General features: G+C 41.4%; 13 non-coding genes and 5 pseudogenes across 13 annotated transcripts; 7 read left to right on the top strand and 11 right to left on the bottom strand.

The window, feature by feature from the left end:
• Positions 1-4,585: 4,585 nt before the first annotated feature.
• LOC120035597 lies at positions 4,586-4,738 on the bottom strand (annotated as a pseudogene).
• A 716-nt stretch (positions 4,739-5,454) lies between these two features.
• LOC120035570 lies at positions 5,455-5,574 on the bottom strand. Its single transcript, XR_005474206.1, has one exon. It is a non-coding gene; the product is annotated as a 5S ribosomal RNA (ribosomal RNA).
• A 682-nt stretch (positions 5,575-6,256) lies between these two features.
• LOC120035537 lies at positions 6,257-6,406 on the bottom strand (annotated as a pseudogene).
• A 694-nt stretch (positions 6,407-7,100) lies between these two features.
• Positions 7,101-7,220, bottom strand: LOC120035574. The gene has a single exon (XR_005474209.1). It is a non-coding gene; the product is annotated as a 5S ribosomal RNA (ribosomal RNA).
• Positions 7,221-7,895: 675 nt separating this feature from the next.
• On the bottom strand, positions 7,896-8,060 carry LOC120035590. Its single transcript, XR_005474223.1, has one exon. It is a non-coding gene; the product is annotated as a U1 spliceosomal RNA (small nuclear RNA).
• A 717-nt stretch (positions 8,061-8,777) lies between these two features.
• On the bottom strand, positions 8,778-8,897 carry LOC120035569. The gene has a single exon (XR_005474205.1). It is a non-coding gene; the product is annotated as a 5S ribosomal RNA (ribosomal RNA).
• Positions 8,898-9,569: 672 nt separating this feature from the next.
• On the bottom strand, positions 9,570-9,734 carry LOC120035589. The gene has a single exon (XR_005474222.1). It is a non-coding gene; the product is annotated as a U1 spliceosomal RNA (small nuclear RNA).
• Positions 9,735-10,454: 720 nt separating this feature from the next.
• Positions 10,455-10,573, bottom strand: LOC120035560. Its single transcript, XR_005474196.1, has one exon. It is a non-coding gene; the product is annotated as a 5S ribosomal RNA (ribosomal RNA).
• A 676-nt stretch (positions 10,574-11,249) lies between these two features.
• On the bottom strand, positions 11,250-11,412 carry LOC120035594. The gene has a single exon (XR_005474227.1). It is a non-coding gene; the product is annotated as a U1 spliceosomal RNA (small nuclear RNA).
• A 722-nt stretch (positions 11,413-12,134) lies between these two features.
• On the bottom strand, positions 12,135-12,254 carry LOC120035568. Its single transcript, XR_005474204.1, has one exon. It is a non-coding gene; the product is annotated as a 5S ribosomal RNA (ribosomal RNA).
• Positions 12,255-12,929: 675 nt separating this feature from the next.
• LOC120035595 lies at positions 12,930-13,092 on the bottom strand. Its single transcript, XR_005474228.1, has one exon. It is a non-coding gene; the product is annotated as a U1 spliceosomal RNA (small nuclear RNA).
• Positions 13,093-14,644: 1,552 nt separating this feature from the next.
• LOC120035573 lies at positions 14,645-14,763 on the top strand. The gene has a single exon (XR_005474208.1). It is a non-coding gene; the product is annotated as a 5S ribosomal RNA (ribosomal RNA).
• Positions 14,764-15,481: 718 nt separating this feature from the next.
• LOC120035598 lies at positions 15,482-15,656 on the top strand (annotated as a pseudogene).
• A 654-nt stretch (positions 15,657-16,310) lies between these two features.
• Positions 16,311-16,426, top strand: LOC120035579 (annotated as a pseudogene).
• Positions 16,427-17,145: 719 nt separating this feature from the next.
• On the top strand, positions 17,146-17,310 carry LOC120035591. The gene has a single exon (XR_005474224.1). It is a non-coding gene; the product is annotated as a U1 spliceosomal RNA (small nuclear RNA).
• A 681-nt stretch (positions 17,311-17,991) lies between these two features.
• On the top strand, positions 17,992-18,110 carry LOC120035535. Its single transcript, XR_005474188.1, has one exon. It is a non-coding gene; the product is annotated as a 5S ribosomal RNA (ribosomal RNA).
• Positions 18,111-18,805: 695 nt separating this feature from the next.
• LOC120035536 lies at positions 18,806-18,955 on the top strand (annotated as a pseudogene).
• A 673-nt stretch (positions 18,956-19,628) lies between these two features.
• Positions 19,629-19,748, top strand: LOC120035567. Its single transcript, XR_005474203.1, has one exon. It is a non-coding gene; the product is annotated as a 5S ribosomal RNA (ribosomal RNA).
• The last annotated feature ends 374 nt before the right edge of the window (positions 19,749-20,122 follow it).

Here is a 20,122-nt window from a genome sequence, read left to right as displayed (position 1 = left end):
TTATTTATTACACCACTCCATGTCAAATCCCTAGCTTCCATTTCTTTCACCCCTAAAAACACTCCTAATACCTTAAAATAATCTTTAACCACTTTAAAAGGAAAATTCCCCTCATTAATCTTCCCAATATACATTACTACTGACTTCTCCATGTTAACCTTTGCACCCGATGCTTGTCCATATACTTTAAAACACTCCATCACCCTTTTTACACTACCCTCATCTCTAACTGTTATAGTGGTATCATCTGCGTATTGATGTATCAAACTAAAACCTCCTTGCGGAGTCTCTACACAATTTATAAGATTATCTCTTTTAAGAAATGCTGCTAAAGGTTCTACCGATAAAACGAATAATAAAGCTGATAAAGGACACCCCTGTCTCACAGATCTCTCAAGAATAAAAGAATCGGTTAAAACCCCATTACATTTCACCCTACTTTTTGCCTTCTTATATAATAATTTTATCCATCCTATTATTCTATTACCAAAACCATATTTATCCATTACCCTAAACATAAAATCATGTTCCACCCTATCAAAAGCTTTATTTAAATCTATGCTTAAAACAATTCCCCCCATCTTATCATGATTCATTTTATTTATCACATCTCTAATTGTATTAATTGTATCCGCAATATCTCTACCAGGCACACTATAATTCTGTGTAGGTGCTATAATATCATTTAAAACTTGCTTCATTCTATTTGCCAGTATCTTTGCTAAAATCTTATAATCCGAATTTAATAAACTAATTGGCCTATAATTCTCCAATTTTAATTTACTCCCCTTATTTTTATATAAAATCGTTATCAGTCCTGTCACCATAGATTCAGAAATACTATCATTATCCTCCATATATTGATAAACTTCCAATAAAATAGGTGCTAAAAAACTGGCATATATTTTATAAAACTCTGCAATTATTCCATCTACTCCAGGACTCTTATTTACTTGTAAACCCTTAATCGCATCTTTAACTTCAGTCAATGTTATCTTCCCATCACACATTTGTTTATCCTCTACATTAATTTGCACATCCACACTATCCAATATCTCCTTTACACACCCCTCATCCACCTCCCCTTTCTTAAATAAATCCTTATAAAAATTCTGCACTGTTTCTAAAACCTCTACATAATCATTGACAACTTCACCCTTTATATTTTCGATCTCTCTAATATATGTTCTCCTCTGTTTATTCTTCTCTAATCCAAGAAAAAATGAAGTACATTTCTCCCCCTCCAAAACATACTTTGCCTTACTTCTTATAATTGCACCCTTACACTTATCTATTTCATATTTAGTCAATTGTGCTTTTAATTCCAAAAACTTTCCTATATTATAATTAGGTTCACTGTCACACTTCCTCATTTCTTTATCCAATTTAGCCCTCAACTCATTTTCTTCTCTTTTCATCCTACCTCTCTTTTTCCTTGCATATCCTATACTAAAAACTTTTATTTTTTCCTTAACCTTATCCCACCATGAACACTTATCATTCTCTTTCTGCTTATCCTCCATTTCACATGCTATCAAAGATTTAAGTTGTTTCCCATATTCCTCATCTCCCAAATACCCTGCATTCATACACCATATTCCACCCCCTGTTCTTTCCTTATCTAATCCCACTGAAAATGTTAAACCTGCATGATCACTAAAAGTTGTAAAAACATACTTAATATCTTTCATAAAATTCCTTAAACCTTCTTTTACTAAAACCAGATCTATCCTCGTTTGTTTCAAATCCCCTAAAACCACCTGCCTTCTAGAAAATTCTCTTTTTTCTGGATTTTCCTCTCTCCATATATCAATTATTCCTTTTTCTAACATCATCTTCTTTAAAACCCCCCTAGATACATCACTTCTAAAAATAGCTCCTCTTGTCATATCCAGTCTATCCATTTTAACATTAAAATCCCCAACTACAATACAGTTTCCCTCACACCATTTCCCTATTTCTAAAAATAAATCTTTGCGCTCTATTTCAGTATTAGGCGCATAAATATTTATAATTCTAAAAACCATACTCATATATTCAAAATCTACAATTAAAATCCTCCCATTATTATCATTATATATCTGTTTCACATTATCCACCACATCCCTCCTCAATAAAATAGCAACCCCACTTGAATTCCCTCTGCCGTTGTTTACATAAATAAAATCCCTCCATATTTTTTTAACTTCTAAAACACATACATTATCCCAGTGCGTCTCTTGAATACATAAAATATCTGACTTCTTCATTTTTATTATTCTATTAAATTTTCCCATTGTCCTCAATCCATTTGCATTTATTGACATTATATTTACCATTCTAATAAATAATAAAATGATAAAATATAATTTCATTTTCCTCTACCTGTTATCCAGTTTCTTTCCTCTTCCACCCTTTCTCTCCCCCTCTTCCCGCCGCTTTCCTCTTCCTGTATCCTTCCCTCGTTCTTTCAATCTTTTCTCCATCCTCCGTATCCGATATCTCTTCCAAGTCCATGTTTTCCAGCCAACTCACCCTCTTGACATCCACATCCGTTGTGCTCCCCGTATTCATCTCCGTTTCTTGTATAGTCGTTGTGCTCCCCGTGCTCATCACCGTCTCTGGTATTGTCATCAACTCCATAACCCCCTCCATTTCTTCACCCCCCGAGCTACTTGTTAGTGCTGTGCCTTCCCCCAAAACCTGTGAGTCCCCCGTGCTTCCCCCCATTCCACTCCCCCCCTCCTCCTGAAAACTCCCTCTTCTTACTTCTGAGTCCATACTGCTCCCAATTTCATTTATCTTCTGGTCCTTCTTCCTTCTTCCTTCCTTCCGTCTCTCCACCCTCCACCACGTCCTCTCCTCCATCTTCTTCTCCTTCTTTCGACAATACAACTGCTTCCTCGAATAGTGTTTGACTCCCCTCTCCAGCCCTAACCTCTCCACAGTTGCACTCCGCCACTCTCTTTCTGCATCCACCACAAAAATTCCTTTCCTTCTCTCCATCACATTCCCTCGCATAGTGTCCTTGATTGCCACACTTAAAACACTTAAATTCCGGGCAGTCTTTAACTATGTGCCCGGGTTGAATACACATACGACACACTCTGACCTGTTTGTCATGGATGACTCTGAAATATTCTGCTCCCTCCAACGTCTCAATTCTTGTAGAATAAGGTAATGATGTCACTTTTTCTGTGAACTTGACCTTGCAGAAACGTGTCCCGTCAACCACCTCTGTTCCTGGCCAAACTCTCCTCCTTATCTCCGAGACAGCCGCCACTCCCCAGCTACTCAGCTTGCCCAGTATCACACCGTCTTCTACATATACTGGGAGATTCATGAACGACACCACCACTTCCTTCACATTAATATCTCTCGCCAGAATCTTTGTATCCTTTATTCTTAATCCATCCATTAGACGTTCTTTTCCTTTTTCATTTCTCATCGTAATTTCGTACTTCTTCTCCCCTTTCATTCGGCATCCCACCACCTCTCCACACACCTCCTTAATTGCTCTTAGTAGTTCCATTGTCGTCACCTTGTCTTCTCCTTCCAACTCAATTGCCACCGTGTATTCCTTGCCATATTTCATTTCTTCTTTATCTTCATTTTTCTTCCGTTGCGCCTTTTCGTTGTCTTTGTCCATTCCGTTTGTCTTTTCCATGTTGTCCGTCATAGTAAAAAAATGAATCCAAAAAACTCTCCCCCAAGCAGAAAAACTGCAAGGGGGAAGACTAACCAAACTTAAAACTATTCAACTGAAGAAAATAATAAATTATATTGCAAAAACCAATTAATTAACAAAAATAGCTCTCGAGCAAACACTCTCCAGCAAACACTCACTCACAGCTCAGACACTCGCACCTGTCGTCACTTCTCCAATCAGGAAATGCGCATTCAGGCTGGTATGGCCGTAAGCGAAGGACTAATCTCTTGGTACACCATATAAAGTCAAAGTGAGTCTGATAAACAGACATTGCATTCTCACCAATTAGATAAGCAGCTTGAACTTTGGGCTCACTCAAAAGTGGAAGAAATTACATATACTGTAGCCATCACTTTTTAGCACAGATAGTTGGATGAAATACAAACAAACCTTGCTAACATTTCAAAGCGAGGGCACATATTTCAGCCTTGTGGGAAAAAACGGACAAATACAATGACTTCTGACAAATAACAGTTTCAGCAACAGTTTCCCATGCAGCTATCCTACTAGCCACAATAAATACACAAAAGCTCTGGATGTTGAAAACCTATTGCATTGTTCTGTGCTAAGGAGGAACGCATGTATGGACAATTTCATATTGGAAGCGCATGGGCGCGTATGACACATCATGACCGGGGGGGGTTAGAGTGGCTTCTCAACTATCTCTTGATTGAAGTACCAGCGTGGCATAAATACAATGCTGCATTTCGCAACATAATGTTTCGACAAAATGCCAACAATGTTTTGCTACAAACAAATGTTTCCACCTTTCGATTGGTCCACAAAGTCTCTTTCACAACTGACTTCAAAGATCTCCATAAGCACAGTCAGTTGACTCAAGTCATCCTTAAGCCTGCCGCCAAGCAACAGTTTATCATTAACAAAGACATCAGGGTAAAGCTCAAACGAGCACTACCATAAATTATGCAATCGAGATTCCCACATTTGGAAAATTCACAAGGGGTCAGCACAGCCAGAGTGCAATGGCTAAGCCTCACCCTGGGTGAACCGCCTTTCTTGATCACGGTATCTCCCTTGCCAGGTAAGTATGAGTTATAGTCATCGGTGGAGGGCAAGTGTCTCCAGTGCCAACATTTTCGGCTACTGGTAACCACTTTGTGTTCCGATAATATCACATCACATCGACCTGCGTTAAATGCCGTTTAGGAATGCACTTGCAGACAGAGTGGTGAAAAAGTAGTTCATTTTGTTTACTAGATTATATCAGTGAACCACTAGATTCCCATCATGCAACACTGTAGAAAAATCACCAATGACTTTTTAATATCTTAACCTGTCTGATATCACAAATGTATGCGATATGACGAAATAAAATCACATTCAGACACACACACACACACACACACAGACAAATGCATGAAAGCAATTGATTTATTATCGATAACATCTCACATTCTCTTGTACTTTTGATTTACGCCGTAAAAGAAGGGTTGTAATTCCACCATGGAAAACACAGGGCCATCAGACACCAGTCCAGTTCCACTCCTCACCAGCATTATTTCCTTTGATCATTTGAACAGGGCGAGGGAGCACAAAGCACACACAAGCTGCATTCAGTAACAATATTCTTATTTGTCTTATGCATAAAAGGCAGTTGCTCCCTGACAACACAAGGAACTTTGATCGTATTAAAAGGGCAGGGGAGACTAGCCCATAGAAGCTGCATTTAGTCAATTCAGCATCAAATGCTTACTACAAGGCAGTGTTGCTGATGAAATAATGCCAGCACACCCTAGTGGACAAAATGCTTACAGCACCTGGTATTCCCAGGCAGGTCTCCCATCCAAGTACTAACCAGGCCCGACCCTGCTTAGCTTCCGAGATCAGACGAGATCGGGCGTATTCAGGCTGGTATGGCCGTAAGCGAAGGACATACTCTTGGTACACCATATAAAGTCAAAGTGAGTCTGATAAACAGACATTGCATTCTCACCAATTAGATAAGCAGCTTGAACTTTGGCTCACTCAAAAGTGGAAGAAATTACATATACTGTAGCCATCACTTTTTAGCACAGATAGTTGGATGAAATACAAACCAACCTTGCTAACATTTCAAAGCGAGGGCACATATTTCAGCCTTGTGGGAAAAAACGGACAAATACAATGACTTCTGACAAATACATCATCAGCAACAGTTTCCCATGCAGCTATCCTACTAGCCACAATAAATACACAAAAGCTCTGGATGTTGAAAACCTATTGCATTGTTCTGTGCTAAGGAGGAACGCATGTATGGACAATTTCATATTGTAAGCGCATGGGCGTATGACACATCATGACCGGGGGGGGTTAGAGCTGGCTTCTCAACTATCTCTTGATTGAAGTACCAGCGTGGCATAAATACCATGCTGCATTTCGCAACATAATGTTTCCGACAAAATGTCCAACAATGTTTGCTACAAACAAATGTTTCTACCTTTCGATTGGTCCACAAAGTCTCTTTCACAACTGACTTCAAAGATCTCCATAAGCACAGGTCAGTTGACTCAAGTCATCCTCAAGCCTGCCGCCAAGCAACGGTTTATCATTAACAAAGACATCAGGGTAAAGCTCAAACGAGCCACTACCATAAATTTTGCAATCGAGATTCCCACATTTGGAAAATTCGCAAGGGGTCAGCACAGCCAGAGTGCAATGGCTGAGCCCCACACCTGGGTGAACCACCTTCTTGATCACGGTATCTCTTCTGCTTAGTGGAGGAAAGTGTCTCCAGTGCCAACATTTTCCGCTAACGGTAACCACTTTGTGTTCTGATAATATCATATCACATCGACCTGCGTTAAATGCCGTTTAGGAATGCACTTGCACACAGAGTAGTGAAAAAGTAGTTTATTTTGTTTACTAGATTATATCAGTGAACCACTAGATTCCCATCATGCAACACTGTCGAAAAAATCACCAATTACTTTTTAATATCTTAACCCTATCTGATATCACAAATGTTTGCGATATGACGAAATACAATCACATTCAGACACACACACACACACAGACAAATGCATGAAACCAATTGATTTATTATCGATAACATCTCAGATTCTCTTGTGCTTTTGATTTACTCCGTAAAAGAAGGGTTGTAATTCCACCATGGAAAACACAGGGCCATCAGACACCAGTCCAGTTCCACTCCTCACCAGCATTATTTCCTTTGATCATTTGAACAGGGCGAGGGAGCACAAAGCACACACAAGCTGCATTCAGTAACAATATTCTTATTTGTCTTATGCATAAAAGGCAGTTGCTCCCTGACAACACAAGGAACTTTGATCGTATTAAAAGGGCAGGGGAGACTAGCCCATAGAAGCTGCATTTAGTCAATTCAGCATCAAATGCTTACTACAAGGCAGTGTTGCTGATGAAATAATGCCAGAGCACACCCTAGTGGACAAAATGCTTACAGCACCTGGTATTCCCAGGCAGTCTCCCATCCAAGTACTAACCAGGCCCAAACCCTGCTTAGCTTCCGAGATCAGACGAGATCGGGCGTATTCAGGCTGGTATGGCCGTAAGCGAAGGACTAACTCTTGGTACACCATATAAAGTCAAAGTGAGTCTGATAAACAGACATTGCATTTCACCAATTAGATAAGCAGCCTTGAACTTTGGGTCACTCAGTAAAGTGGAAGAAATTACATATACTGTAGCCATCACTTTTTAGCACAGATAGTTGGATGAAATACAAACAAACCTTGCTAACATTTCAAAGCGAGGGCACATATTTCAGCCTTGTGGGAAAAAACGGACAAATACAATGACTTCTGACAAATACATCATTAGCAACAGTTTCCCATGCAGCTATCCTACTAGCCAGAATAAATACACAAAATCTCTGAATGTTGAAAACCTATTGCATTGTTCTGTGCTAAGGAGGAGCGCATGTATGGACAATTTCATATTGTAAGCGCATGGGCGTATGACACATCATGACCATGGGGGGGTTAGAGCGGCTTCTCAACTATCTCTTGATTGAAGTACCAGCGTGGCATAAATACCATGCTGCATTTCGCAACATGATGTTTCCACAAAATGCCAACAATGTTTGGCTACAAACAAATGTTTCTACCTTTCAATTGGTCCACAAAGTGTCTTTCACAACTGACTTCAAAGATCTCCATAAGCACGGGCAATTGGCTCAAGTCATCCTCAAGCTTGCCGCCAAGCAACGGTTTGTCATTAAACAAGACATCAGGGGAGAGCGCGGACGCAGTCCCCCACTACCATAAATTATGCAATCGAGATTTCCACATTTGGGAAATTCACAGGGGTCAGCATAGCTGGCGTGCAATGGCTAAGCCTCGCCCTGGGTGAACCGCCTTTCTTGATCACGGTATCTCCCTTGCCAGGTAAGTATGAGTTATAGTCATCGGTGGAGGGCAAGTGTCTCCAGTGCCAACATTTTCGGCTAATGGTAACCACTTTGTGTTCCGATAATATCACATCACATCGACCTGCGTTAAATGCCGTTTAGGAATGCACTTGCAGACAGAGTGGTGAAAAAGTAGTTCATTTTGTTTACTAGATTATATCAGTGAACCACTAGATTCCCATCATGCAACACTGTAGAAAAATCACCAATGACTTTTTAATATCTTAACCTGTCTGATATCACAAATGTATGCGATATGACGAAATACAATCACATTCAGACACACACACACACACACACAGACAAATGCATGAAACCAATTGATTTATTATCGATAACATCTCACATTCTCTTGTGCTTTTGATTTACTCCAGTAAAAGAAGGGTTGTAATTCCACCATGGAAAACACAGGGCCATCAGACACCAGTCCAGTTCCACTCCTCACCAGCATTATTTCCTTTGATCATTTGAACAGGGCGAGGGAGCACAAAGCACACACAAGCTGCATTCAGTAACAATATTCTTATTTGTCTTATGCATAAAAGGCAGTTGCTCCCTGACAACACAAGGAACTTTGATCGTATTAAAAGGGCAGGGGAGACTAGCCCATAGAAGCTGCATTTAGTCAATTCAGCATCAAATGCTTACTACAAGGCAGTGTTGCTGATGAAATAATGCCAGAGCACACCCTAGTGGACAAAATGCTTACAGCACCTGGTATTCCCAGGCAGGTCTCCCATCCAAGTACTAACCAGGCCCGACCCTGCTTAGCTTCCGAGATCAGACGAGATCGGGCGTATTCAGGCTGGTATGGCCGTAAGCGAAGGACATACTCTTGGTACACCATATAAAGTCAAAGTGAGTCTGATAAACAGACATTGCATTCTCACCAATTAGATAAGCAGCTTGAACTTTGGGTCACTCAAAAGTGGAAGAAATTACATATACTGTAGCCATCACTTTTTAGCACAGATAGTTGGATGAAATACAAACAAACCTTGCTAACATTTCAAAGCGAGGGCACATATTTCAGCCTTGTGGGAAAAAACGGACAAATACAATGACTTCTGACAAATACATCATTCAGCAACAGTTTCCCATGCAGCTATCCTACTAGCCAGAATAAATACACAAAAGCTCTGAATGTTGAAAACCTATTGCATTGTTCTGTGCTAAGGAGGAGCGCATGTATGGACAATTTCATATTGTAAGCGCATGGGCGTATGACACATCATGACCATGGGGGTTAGAGCGGCTTCTCAACTATCTCTTGATTGAAGTACCAGCGTGGCATAAATACCATGCTGCATTTCGCAACATGATGTTTCCACAAAATGTCAACAATGTTTGGCTACAAACAAATGTTTCTACCTTTCAATTGGTCCACAAAGTGTCTTTCACAACTGACTTCAAAGATCTCCATAAGCACGGGCAATTGGCTCAAGTCATCCTCAAGCTTGCCGCCAAGCAACGGTTTGTCATTAAACAAGACATCAGGGGAGAGCGCGGACGCAGTCCCCCACTACCATAAATTATGCAATCGAGATTTCCACATTTGGGAAATTCACAGGGGTCAGCATAGCTGGCGTGCAATGGCTAAGCCTCGCCCTGGGTGAACCGCCTTTCTTGATCACGGTATCTCCCTTGCCAGGTAAGTATGAGTTATAGTCATCGGTGGAGGGCAAGTGTCTCCAGTGCCAACATTTTCGGCTAATGGTAACCACTTTGTGTTCCGATAATATCACATCACATCGACCTGCGTTAAATGCCGTTTAGGAATGCACTTGCAGACAGAGTGGTGAAAAAGTAGTTTATTTTGTTTACTAGATTATATCAGTGAACCACTAGATTCCCATCATGCAACACTGTAGAAAAATCACCAATGACTTTTTAATATCTTAACCTGTCTGATATCACAAATGTATGCGATATGACGAAATACAATCACATTCAGACACACACACACACACACACACACAGACAAATGCATGAAACCAATTGATTTATTATCGATAACATCTCACATTCTCTTGTGCTTTTGATTTACTCCGTAAAAGAAGGGTTGTAATTCCACCATGGAAAACACAGGGCCATCAGACACCAGTCCAGTTCCACTCCTCACCAGCATTATTTCCTTTGATCATTTGAACAGGGCGAGGGAGCACAAAGCACACACAAGCTGCATTCAGTAACAATATTCTTATTTGTCTTATGCATAAAAGGCAGTTGCTCCCTGACAACACAAGGAACTTTGATCGTATTAAAAGGGCAGGGGAGACTAGCCCATAGAAGCTGCATTTAGTCAATTCAGCATCAAATGCTTACTACAAGGCAGTGTTGCTGATGAAATAATGCCAGAGCACACCCTAGTGGACAAAATGCTTACAGCACCTGGTATTCCCAGGCAGTCTCCCATCCAAGTACTAACCAGGCCCGACCCTGCTTAGCTTCCGAGATCAGACGAGATCGGGCGTATTCAGGCTGGTATGGCCGTAAGCGAAGGACATACTCTTGGTACACCATATAAAGTCAAAGTGAGTCTGATAAACAGACATTGCATTCTCACCAATTAGATAAGCAGCTTGAACTTTGGGCTCACTCAAAAGTGGAAGAAATTACATATACTGTAGCCATCACTTTTTAGCACAGATAGTTGGATGAAATACAAACCAACCTTGCTAACATTTCAAAGCGAGGGCACATATTTCAGCCTTGTGGGAAAAAACGGACAAATACAATGACTTCTGACAAATACATCATTAGCAACAGTTTCCCATGCAGCTATCCTACTAGCCAGAATAAATACACAAAAGCTCTGATGTTGAAAACCTATTGCATTGTTCTGTGCTAAGGAGGAGCGCATGTATGGACAATTTCATATTGTAAGCGCATGGGCGTATGACACATCATGACCATGGGGGGGTTAGAGCGGCTTCTCAACTATCTCTTGATTGGAGTACCAGCGTGGCATAAATACCATGCTGCATTTCGCAACATGATGTTTCCGACAAAATGTCAACAATGTTTGGCTACAAACAAATGTTTCCTACCTTTCGATTGGTCCACAAAGTCTCTTTCACAACTGACTTCAAAGATCTCCATAAGCACAGGTCAGTTGACTCAAGTCATCCTCAAGCCTTGCCGCCAAGCAACGGTTTATCATTAACAAGACATCAGGGTAGAGCGCGAACGCAGTCCCCCACTACCATAAATTATGCAATCGAGATTCCACATTGGGAAATTCACAGGGCTCAGCATAGCTAGAGTGCAATGGCTAAGCCTCGCCCTGGGTGAACCGCCTTTCTTGATCACGGTATCTCCCTTGCCAGGTAAGTATGAGTTATAGTCATCGGTGGAGGGCAAGTGTCTCCAGTGCCAACATTTTCGGCTAATGGTAACCACTTTGTGTTCCGATAATATCACATCACATCGACCTGCGTTAAATGCCGTTTAGGAATGCACTTGCAGACAGAGTGGTGAAAAAGTAGTTCATTTTGTTTACTAGATTATATCAGTGAACCACTAGATTCCCATCATGCAACACTGTAGAAAAATCACCAATGACTTTTTAATATCTTAACCTGTCTGATATCACAAATGTATGCGATATGACGAAATAAAATCACATTCAGACACACACACACACACACACACACACAGACAAATGCATGAAAGCAATTGATTTATTATCGATAACATCTCACATTCTCTTGTACTTTTGATTTACGCCGTAAAAGAAGGGTTGTAATTCCACCATGGAAAACACAGGGCCATCAGACACCAGTCCAGTTCCACTCCTCACCAGCATTATTTCCTTTGATCATTTGAACAGGGCGAGGGAGCACAAAGCACACACAAGCTGCATTCAGTAACAATATTCTTATTTGTCTTATGCATAAAAGGCAGTTGCTCCCTGACAACACAAGGAACTTTGATCGTATTAAAAGGGCAGGGGAGACTAGCCCATAGAAGCTGCATTTAGTCAATTCAGCATCAAATGCTTACTACAAGGCAGTGTTGCTGATGAAATAATGCCAGAGCACACCCTAGTGGACAAAATGCTTACAGCACCTGGTATTCCCAGGCAGGTCTCCCATCCAAGTACTAACCAGGCCCGACCCTGCTTAGCTTCCGAGATCAGACGAGATCGGGCGTATTCAGGCTGGTATGGCCGTAAGCGAAGGACATACTCTTGGTACACCATATAAAGTCAAAGTGAGTCTGATAAACAGACATTGCATTCTCACCAATTAGATAAGCAGCTTGAACTTTGGCTCACTCCAAAAGTGGAAGAAATTACATATACTGTAGCCATCACTTTTTAGCACAGATAGTTGGATGAAATACAAACCAACCTTGCTAACATTTCAAAGCGAGGGCACATATTTCAGCCTTGTGGGAAAAAACGGACAAATACAATGACTTCTGACAAATACATCATCAGCAACAGTTTCCCATGCAGCTATCCTACTAGCCAGAATAAATACACAAAATCTCTGAATGTTGAAAACCTATTGCATTGTTCTGTGTCAAGGAGGAGCGCATGTATGGACAATTTCATATTGTAAGCGCATGGGCGTATGACACATCATGACCATGGGGGGTTAGAGCGGCTTCTCAACTATCTCTTGATTGAAGTACCAGCGTGGCATAAATACCATGCTGCATTTCGCAACATGATGTTTCCACAAAATGTCAACAATGTTTGGCTACAAACAAATGTTTCCTACCTTTCAATTGGTCCACAAAGTGTCTTTCACAACTGACTTCAAAGATCTCCATAAGCACGGGCAATTGGACTCAAGTCATCCTCAAGCCTTGCCGCCAAGCAAGGTTGTCATAAACAAGACATCAGGGCGACGAGCGCGACGCAGTCCCCACTACCATAAATTATGCAATCGAGATTTCCACATTTGGGAAATTCACAGGGGTCAGCATAGCTGGCGTGCAATGGCTAAGCCTCGCCCTGGGTGTAACCGCCTTCTTGATCACGGTATCTCCCTTGCCAGGTAAGTATGACTCTAGTCATCTGGTGGAGGGCAAGTGTCTCCAGTGCCAACATTTTCGCGCTAATGGTAACCACTTTGTGTTTCGATAAATCACATCACATCGACCTGCGTTAAATGCGTTTTAGGAATGCACTTGCAGACAGAGTGGGTGAAAAGTAGTTCATTTTGTTTACTAGATTATATCAGTGAACCACTAGATTCCCATCATGCACACACTGTAGAAAAATCACCAATGACTTTTTAATATCTATAACCTGTCTGATATCACAAATGTATTGCGATATGACGAAATAAAATCACATTCAGACACACCCACACACACACAGACAAATGCATGAAACCAATTGATTTATATCGATAACACTCTCACATTCTCTTGTACTTTTTGATTTACGCCGTAAAAGAAGGGTTGTAATTCCACCATGGAAAACACAGGGCCATCAGACACCAGTCCAGTTCCACTCCTCACCAGCATTATTTCATTTGATCATTGACAGGCGAGGAGCACAAAGCACACACAAGCTGCATTCAGTAACAATATTCTTATTTGTCTATGCATAAAAGGCAGTTCTCCCTGACAACACAAGGAACTTTGATTGTATTAAAGGGCAGGGGAGACTAGCCCATAGAAGCGGATTTAGTCAATTCAGCATCAAATGCTTACTACAAGGCAGTGTTGCTGATGAAATAATGCCAGAGCACACCCTAGTGGACAAAATGCTTACAGCACCTGTATTCCAGGCAGTCTCCCATCCAAGTACTAACACGGCCCACCCTGCTTGCTTCCGAGATCAGACGAGATCGGCGTATCCAGGCTGGTATGGCCGTAAGCAAATGACTAACTCTTGGTACACCATATAATCAAGTGAGTCTGATAAACAGACATTTTCACCAATTAGATAAGCAGCCGAACTTTGGGTCACCAGTAAGTGGAAGAAATTACATATACTGTAGCCATCACTTTTAGCACAGATAGTTGGATGAAATACAAACAACCTTGCTAACACTTTCAAAGCGAGGGCACATATTTCAGCCTTGTGGGAAAAAACGGACCAATACAATGACTTCTGACAAATACATCATTAGAAACAGTTTTCCATGCAGCATGTATTTATGCCGCGTACTTCAATCAAGAGATGTTGAAGTCTGAAAACCATTCATGATGTGTCATACGCCCATGCGTACAATATGAAATTGTCCATACATGCGTCCTTGACACAGAACAATGCAATAGGTTTTCAACATTCAGAGATTTTGTGTATTTATTCTGGCTAGTAGGATAGCTGCATGGGAAACTGTTGCTAATGATGTATTTGTCAGAAGTCATTGTATTTGTCCGTTTTTTCCCACAAGGCTGAAATATGTGCCCTCGCTTTGAAATGTTAGCAAGGTTGGTTTGATTTCATCCAACTATCTGTGCTAAAAAGTGATGGCTACAGTATATGTAATTTCTTCCACTTACTGAGTGACCCAAAGTTCAGGCTGCTTATCTAATTGGTGAAAATGTCTGTTTATCAGACTCACTTTGACTTTATATGGTGTACCAAGAGTTAGTCATTTGCTTACGGCCATACCAGCCTGGATACGCCCGATCTCGTCTGATCTCGGAAGCTAAGCAGGGTTGGGCCTGGTTAATACTTGGATGGGAGACTGCCTGGGAATACCAGGTGCTGTAAGCATTTTGTCCACTAGGGTGTGCTCTGGCATTATTTCATCAGCAACACTGCCTTGTAGTAAGCATTTGATGCTGAATTGACTAAATGCCGCTTCTATGGGCTAGTCTCCCCGCCCTTTTAATACAATCAAAGTTCCTTGTGTTGTCAGGGAGCAACTGCCTTTTATGCATAAGACAAATAAGAATATTGTTACTGAATGCAGCTTGTGTGTGCTTTGTGCTCCCTCGCCCTGTTCAAATGATCAAAGGAAATAATGCTGGTGAGGAGTGGAACTGGACTGGTGTCTGATGGCCCTGTGTTTTCCATGGTGGAATTACAACCCTTCTTTTACGGCGTAAATCAAAAGTACAAGAGAATGTGAGATGTTATCGATAATAAATCAATTGCTTTCATGCATTGTCTTTGGTTGTGTGTGTGTGTGTGTGTGTGTGTCTTGAATGTGATTTATTTCGTCATATCGCATACATTTGTGATATCAGACAGGTTAAGATATTAAAAAGTCATTGGTGAGTTTTTACAGTGTTGCATGATGGGAATCTAGTGGTTCACTGATATAATCTAGTAAACAAAATGAACTACTTTTTCACCACTCTGTCTGCAAGTGCATTCCTAAACGGCATTTAACGCAGGTCGATGTGATATTATCGGAACACAAAGTGGTTACCATTAGCCGAAAATGTTGGCACTGGAGACACTTGCCCTCCACCGATGACTATAACTCATACTTACCTGGCAAGGGAGATACCGTGATCAAGAAAGGCGGTTCACACAGGCGGTCACCAGGCGAGGCTTAGCCATTGCACGCCAGCTATGCTGACCCCTGTGAATTTCCCAAATGTGGAAATCTCGATTGCATAATTTATGGTAGTGGGGGACTGCGTCCGCGCTCTCCCCTGATGTCTTGTTTAATGACAAACCGTTGCTTGAGGATGACTTGAGCCAATTGCCCGTGCTTATGGAGATCTTTGAAGTCAGTTGTGAAAGACACTTTGTGGACCAATTGAAAGGTAGAAACATTTGTTTGTAGCCAAACATTGTTGACATTTTGTGGAAACATCATGTTGCGAAATGCAGCATGGTATTTATGCCACGCTGGTACTTCAATCAAGAGATAGTTGAGAAGCCGCTCTAACCCCCATGGTCATGATGTGTCATACGCCCATGCGCTTACAATATGAAATTGTCCATACATGCGCTCCTCCTTGACACAGAACAATGCAATAGGTTTTCAACATTCAGAGATTTTGTGTATTTATTCTGGCTAGTAGGATAGCTGCATGGGAAACTGTTGCTAATGATGTATTGTCAGAAGTCATTGTATTTGTCCGTTTTTTCCCACAAGGCTGAAATATGTGCCCTCGCTTTGAAATGTTAGCAAGGTTGGTTTGTATTTCATCCAACTATCTGTGCTAAAAAGTGATGGCTACAGTATATGTAATTTCTTCCACTTACTGAGTGACCCAAAGTTCAGGCTGCTTATCTAATTGGTGAAAATGTCTGTTTATCAGACTCACTTTGACTTTATATGGTGTACCAAGAGTTAGTCATTTGCTTACGGCCATACCAGCCTGGATACGCCCGATCTCGTCTGATCTCGGAAGCTAAGCAGGGTTGGGCCTGGTTAATTGGATGGGAGACTGCCTGGGAATACCAGGTGCTGTAAGCATTTTGTCCACTAGGGTGTGCTCTGGCATTATTTCATCAGCAACACTGCCTTGTAGTAAGCATTTGATGCTGAATTGACTAAATGCCGCTTCTATGGGCTAGCTCCCTGCCCTTTTAATACAATCAAAGTTCCTTGTGTTGTCAGGGAGCAACTGCCTTTTATGCATAAGACAAATAAGAATATTGTTACTGAATGCAGCTTGTGTGTGCTTTGTGCTCCCTCGCCCTGTTCAAATGATCAAAGGAAATAATGCTGGTGAGGAGTGGAACTGGACTGGTGTCTGATGGCCCTGTGTTTTCCATGGTGGAATTACAACCCTTCTTTTACGGCGTAAATCAAAAGTACAAGAGAATGTGAGATGTTATCGATAATAAATCAATTGCTTTCATGCATTTGTCTGTGTGTGTGTGTGTGTGTGTGTGTGTCTGAATGTGATTTTATTTCGTCATATCGCATACATTTGTGATATCAGACAGGTTAAGATATTAAAAAGTCATTGGTGATTTTTCTACAGTGTTGCATGATGGGAATCTAGTGGTTCACTGATATAATCTAGTAAACAAAATGAACTACTTTTTCACCACTCTGTCTGCAAGTGCATTCCTAAACGGCATTTAACGCAGGTCGATGTGATGTGATATTATCGGAACACAAAGTGGTTACCATTAGCCGAAAATGTTGGCACTGGAGACACTTGCCCTCCACGATGACTATAACTCATACTTACCTGGCAAAGGAGATACCGTGATCAAGAAAGGCGGTTCACCCAGGGCGAGGCTTAGCCATTGCACGCCAGCTATGCTGACCCCTGTGAATTTCCCAAATGTGGAAATCTCGATTGCATAATTTATGGTAGTGGGGGACTGCGTCCGCGCTCTCCCCTGATGTCTTGTTTAATGACAAACCGTTGCTTGGCGGCAAGCTTGAGGATGACTTGAGTCAATTGACCTGTGCTTATGGAGATCTTTGAAGTCAGTTGTGAAAGAGACTTTGTGGACCAATTCGAAAGGTAGGAAACATTTGTTTGTAGCCAAAACATTGTTGGACATTTTGTCGAAACATTATGTTGCGAAATGCAGCATTGTATTTATGCCACGCTGGTACTTCAATCAAGAGATAGTTGAGAAGCCAGCTCTAACCCTCCCCATGGTCATGATGTGTCATACGCCCATGCGCTTACAATATGAAATTGTCCATACATGCGTTCCTCCTTAGCACAGAACAATGCAATAGGTTTTCAACATCCAGAGCTTTTGTGTATTTATTGTGGCTAGTAGGATAGCTGCATGGGAAACTGTTGCTGATGATGTATTTGTCAGAAGTCATTGTATTTGTCCGTTTTTTCCCACAAGGCTGAAATATGTGCCCTCGCTTTGAAATGTTAGCAAGGTTTGTTTGTATTTCATCCAACTATCTGTGCTAAAAAGTGATGGCTACAGTATATGTAATTTCTTCCACTTTTGGAGTGAGCCAAAGTTCAAGCTGCTTATCTAATTGGTGAGAATGCAATGTCTGTTTATCAGACTCACTTTGACTTTATATGGTGTACCAAGAGATGTGCCTTCGCTTACGGCCATACCAGCCTGAATACGCCCGATCTCGTCTGATCTCGGAAGCTAAGCAGGGTCGGGCCTGGTTAGTACTTGGATGGGAGACCGCCTGGGAATACCAGGTGCTGTAAGCCTTTTGTCCACTAGGGGGTGTGGCATTATTTCATCAGCAACACTGCCTTGTAGTAAGCATTTGATGCTGAATTGACTAAATGCAGCTTCTATGGGCTAGTCTCCCCTGCCCTTTTAATACGATCAAAGTTCCTTGTGTTGTCAGGGAGCAACTGCCTTTTATTTATAAGACAAATAAGAATATTGTTACTGAATGCAGCTTGTGTGTGCTTTGTGCTCCCTCGCCCTGTTCAAATGATCAAAGGAAATAATGCTGGTGAGGAGTGGAACTGGACTGGTGTCTGATGGCCCTGTGTTTTCCATGTTGGAATTACAACCCTTCTTTTATGGAGTAAATCAAAAGCACAAGAGAATGTGAGATGTTATCGATAATAAATCAATTGGTTTCATGCATTTGTCTGTGTGTGTGTGTGTGTGTGTCTGAATGTGATTGTATTTCGTCATATCGCAAACATTTGTGATATCAGATAGGTTAAGATATTAAAAAGTAATTGGTGATTTTTTCGACAGTGTTGCATGATGGGAATCTAGTGGTTCACTGATATAATCTAGTAAACAAAATAAACTACTTTTTCACCACTCTGTGTGCAAGTGCATTCCTAAACGGCATTTAACGCAGGTCGATGTGATACGATATTATCAGAACACAAAGTGGTTACCGTTAGCGGAAAATGTTGGCACTGGAGAGACTTTTCCTCCACTAAGCAGAAGAGATACCGTGATCAAGAAGGTGGTTCACCCAGTGTGGGGCTCAGCCATTGCACTCTGGCTGTGCTGACCCCTTGCGAATTTTCCAAATGTGGGAATCTCGATTGCATAATTTATGGTAGTGGTCGTTTGCGCTTTACTCTGATGTCTTTGTAAATAATAAACCTTTGCTTGGCGGCAGGCTTGAGGATGACTTGAGTCAACTGACTGTGCTTATGGAGATCTTTGAAGTCAGTTGTGAAAGAGACTTTGTGGACCAATCGAAAGGTGGAAACATTTGTTTGTAGCAAAACATTGTTGGCATTTTGTCGAAACATTATGTTGCGAAATGCAGCATTGTATTTATGCCACGCTGGTACTTCAATCAAGAGATAGTTGAGAAGCCAGTCTAACCCTCCCCCCGGTCATGATGTGTCATGCGCTTCCAATATGAAATTGTCCATACATGCGTTCCTCCTTAGCACAGAACAATGCAATAGGTTTTCAACATTCCAGAGCTTTTGTGTATTTATTCTGGCTAGTAGGATAGCTGCATGGGAAACTGTTGCTGAATGATGTATTTGTCAGAAGTCATTGTATTTGTCCGTTTTTTCCCACAAGGCTGAAATATGTGCCCTCGCTTTGAAATGTTAGCAAGGTTTGTTTGTATTTCATCCAACTATCTGTGCTAAAAAGTGATGGCTACAGTATATGTAATTTCTTCCACTTTTGAGTGAGCCAAAGTTCAAGCTGCTTATCTAATTGGTGAGAATGCAATGTCTGTTTATCAGACTCACTTTGACTTTATATGGTGTACCAAGAGATGTGCCTTCGCTTACGGCCATACCAGCCTGAATACGCCCGATCTCGTCTGATCTCGGAAGCTAAGCAGGGTCGGGCCTGGTTAGTACTTGGATGGGAGACCCCCCTGGGAATACCAGGTGCTGTAAGCATTTTGTCCACTAGGGTGTGCTCTGGCATTATTTCATCAGCAACACTGCCTTGTAGTAAGCATTTGATGCTGAATTGACTAAATGCAGCTTCTATGGGCTAGTCTCCCCTGCCCTTTTAATACGAATCAAAGTTCCTTGTGTTGTCAGGGAGCAACTGCCTTTTATGCATAAGACAAATAAGAATATTGTTACTGAATGCAGCTTGTGTGTGCTTTGTGCTCCCTCGCCCTGTTCAAATGATCAAAGGAAATAATGCTGGTGAGGAGTGGAACTGGACTGGTGTCTGATGGCCCTGTGTTTTCCATGGTGGAATTACAACCCTTCTTTTACGGCGTAAATCAAAAGTACAAGAGAATGTGAGATGTTATCGATAA

This window comes from Salvelinus namaycush, unplaced genomic scaffold, assembly GCF_016432855.1.
Source record: "Salvelinus namaycush isolate Seneca unplaced genomic scaffold, SaNama_1.0 Scaffold1062, whole genome shotgun sequence".
Taxonomy (NCBI): domain Eukaryota; kingdom Metazoa; phylum Chordata; class Actinopteri; order Salmoniformes; family Salmonidae; genus Salvelinus; species Salvelinus namaycush.
This window is presented reverse-complemented; position numbering and strand designations above follow the sequence as displayed.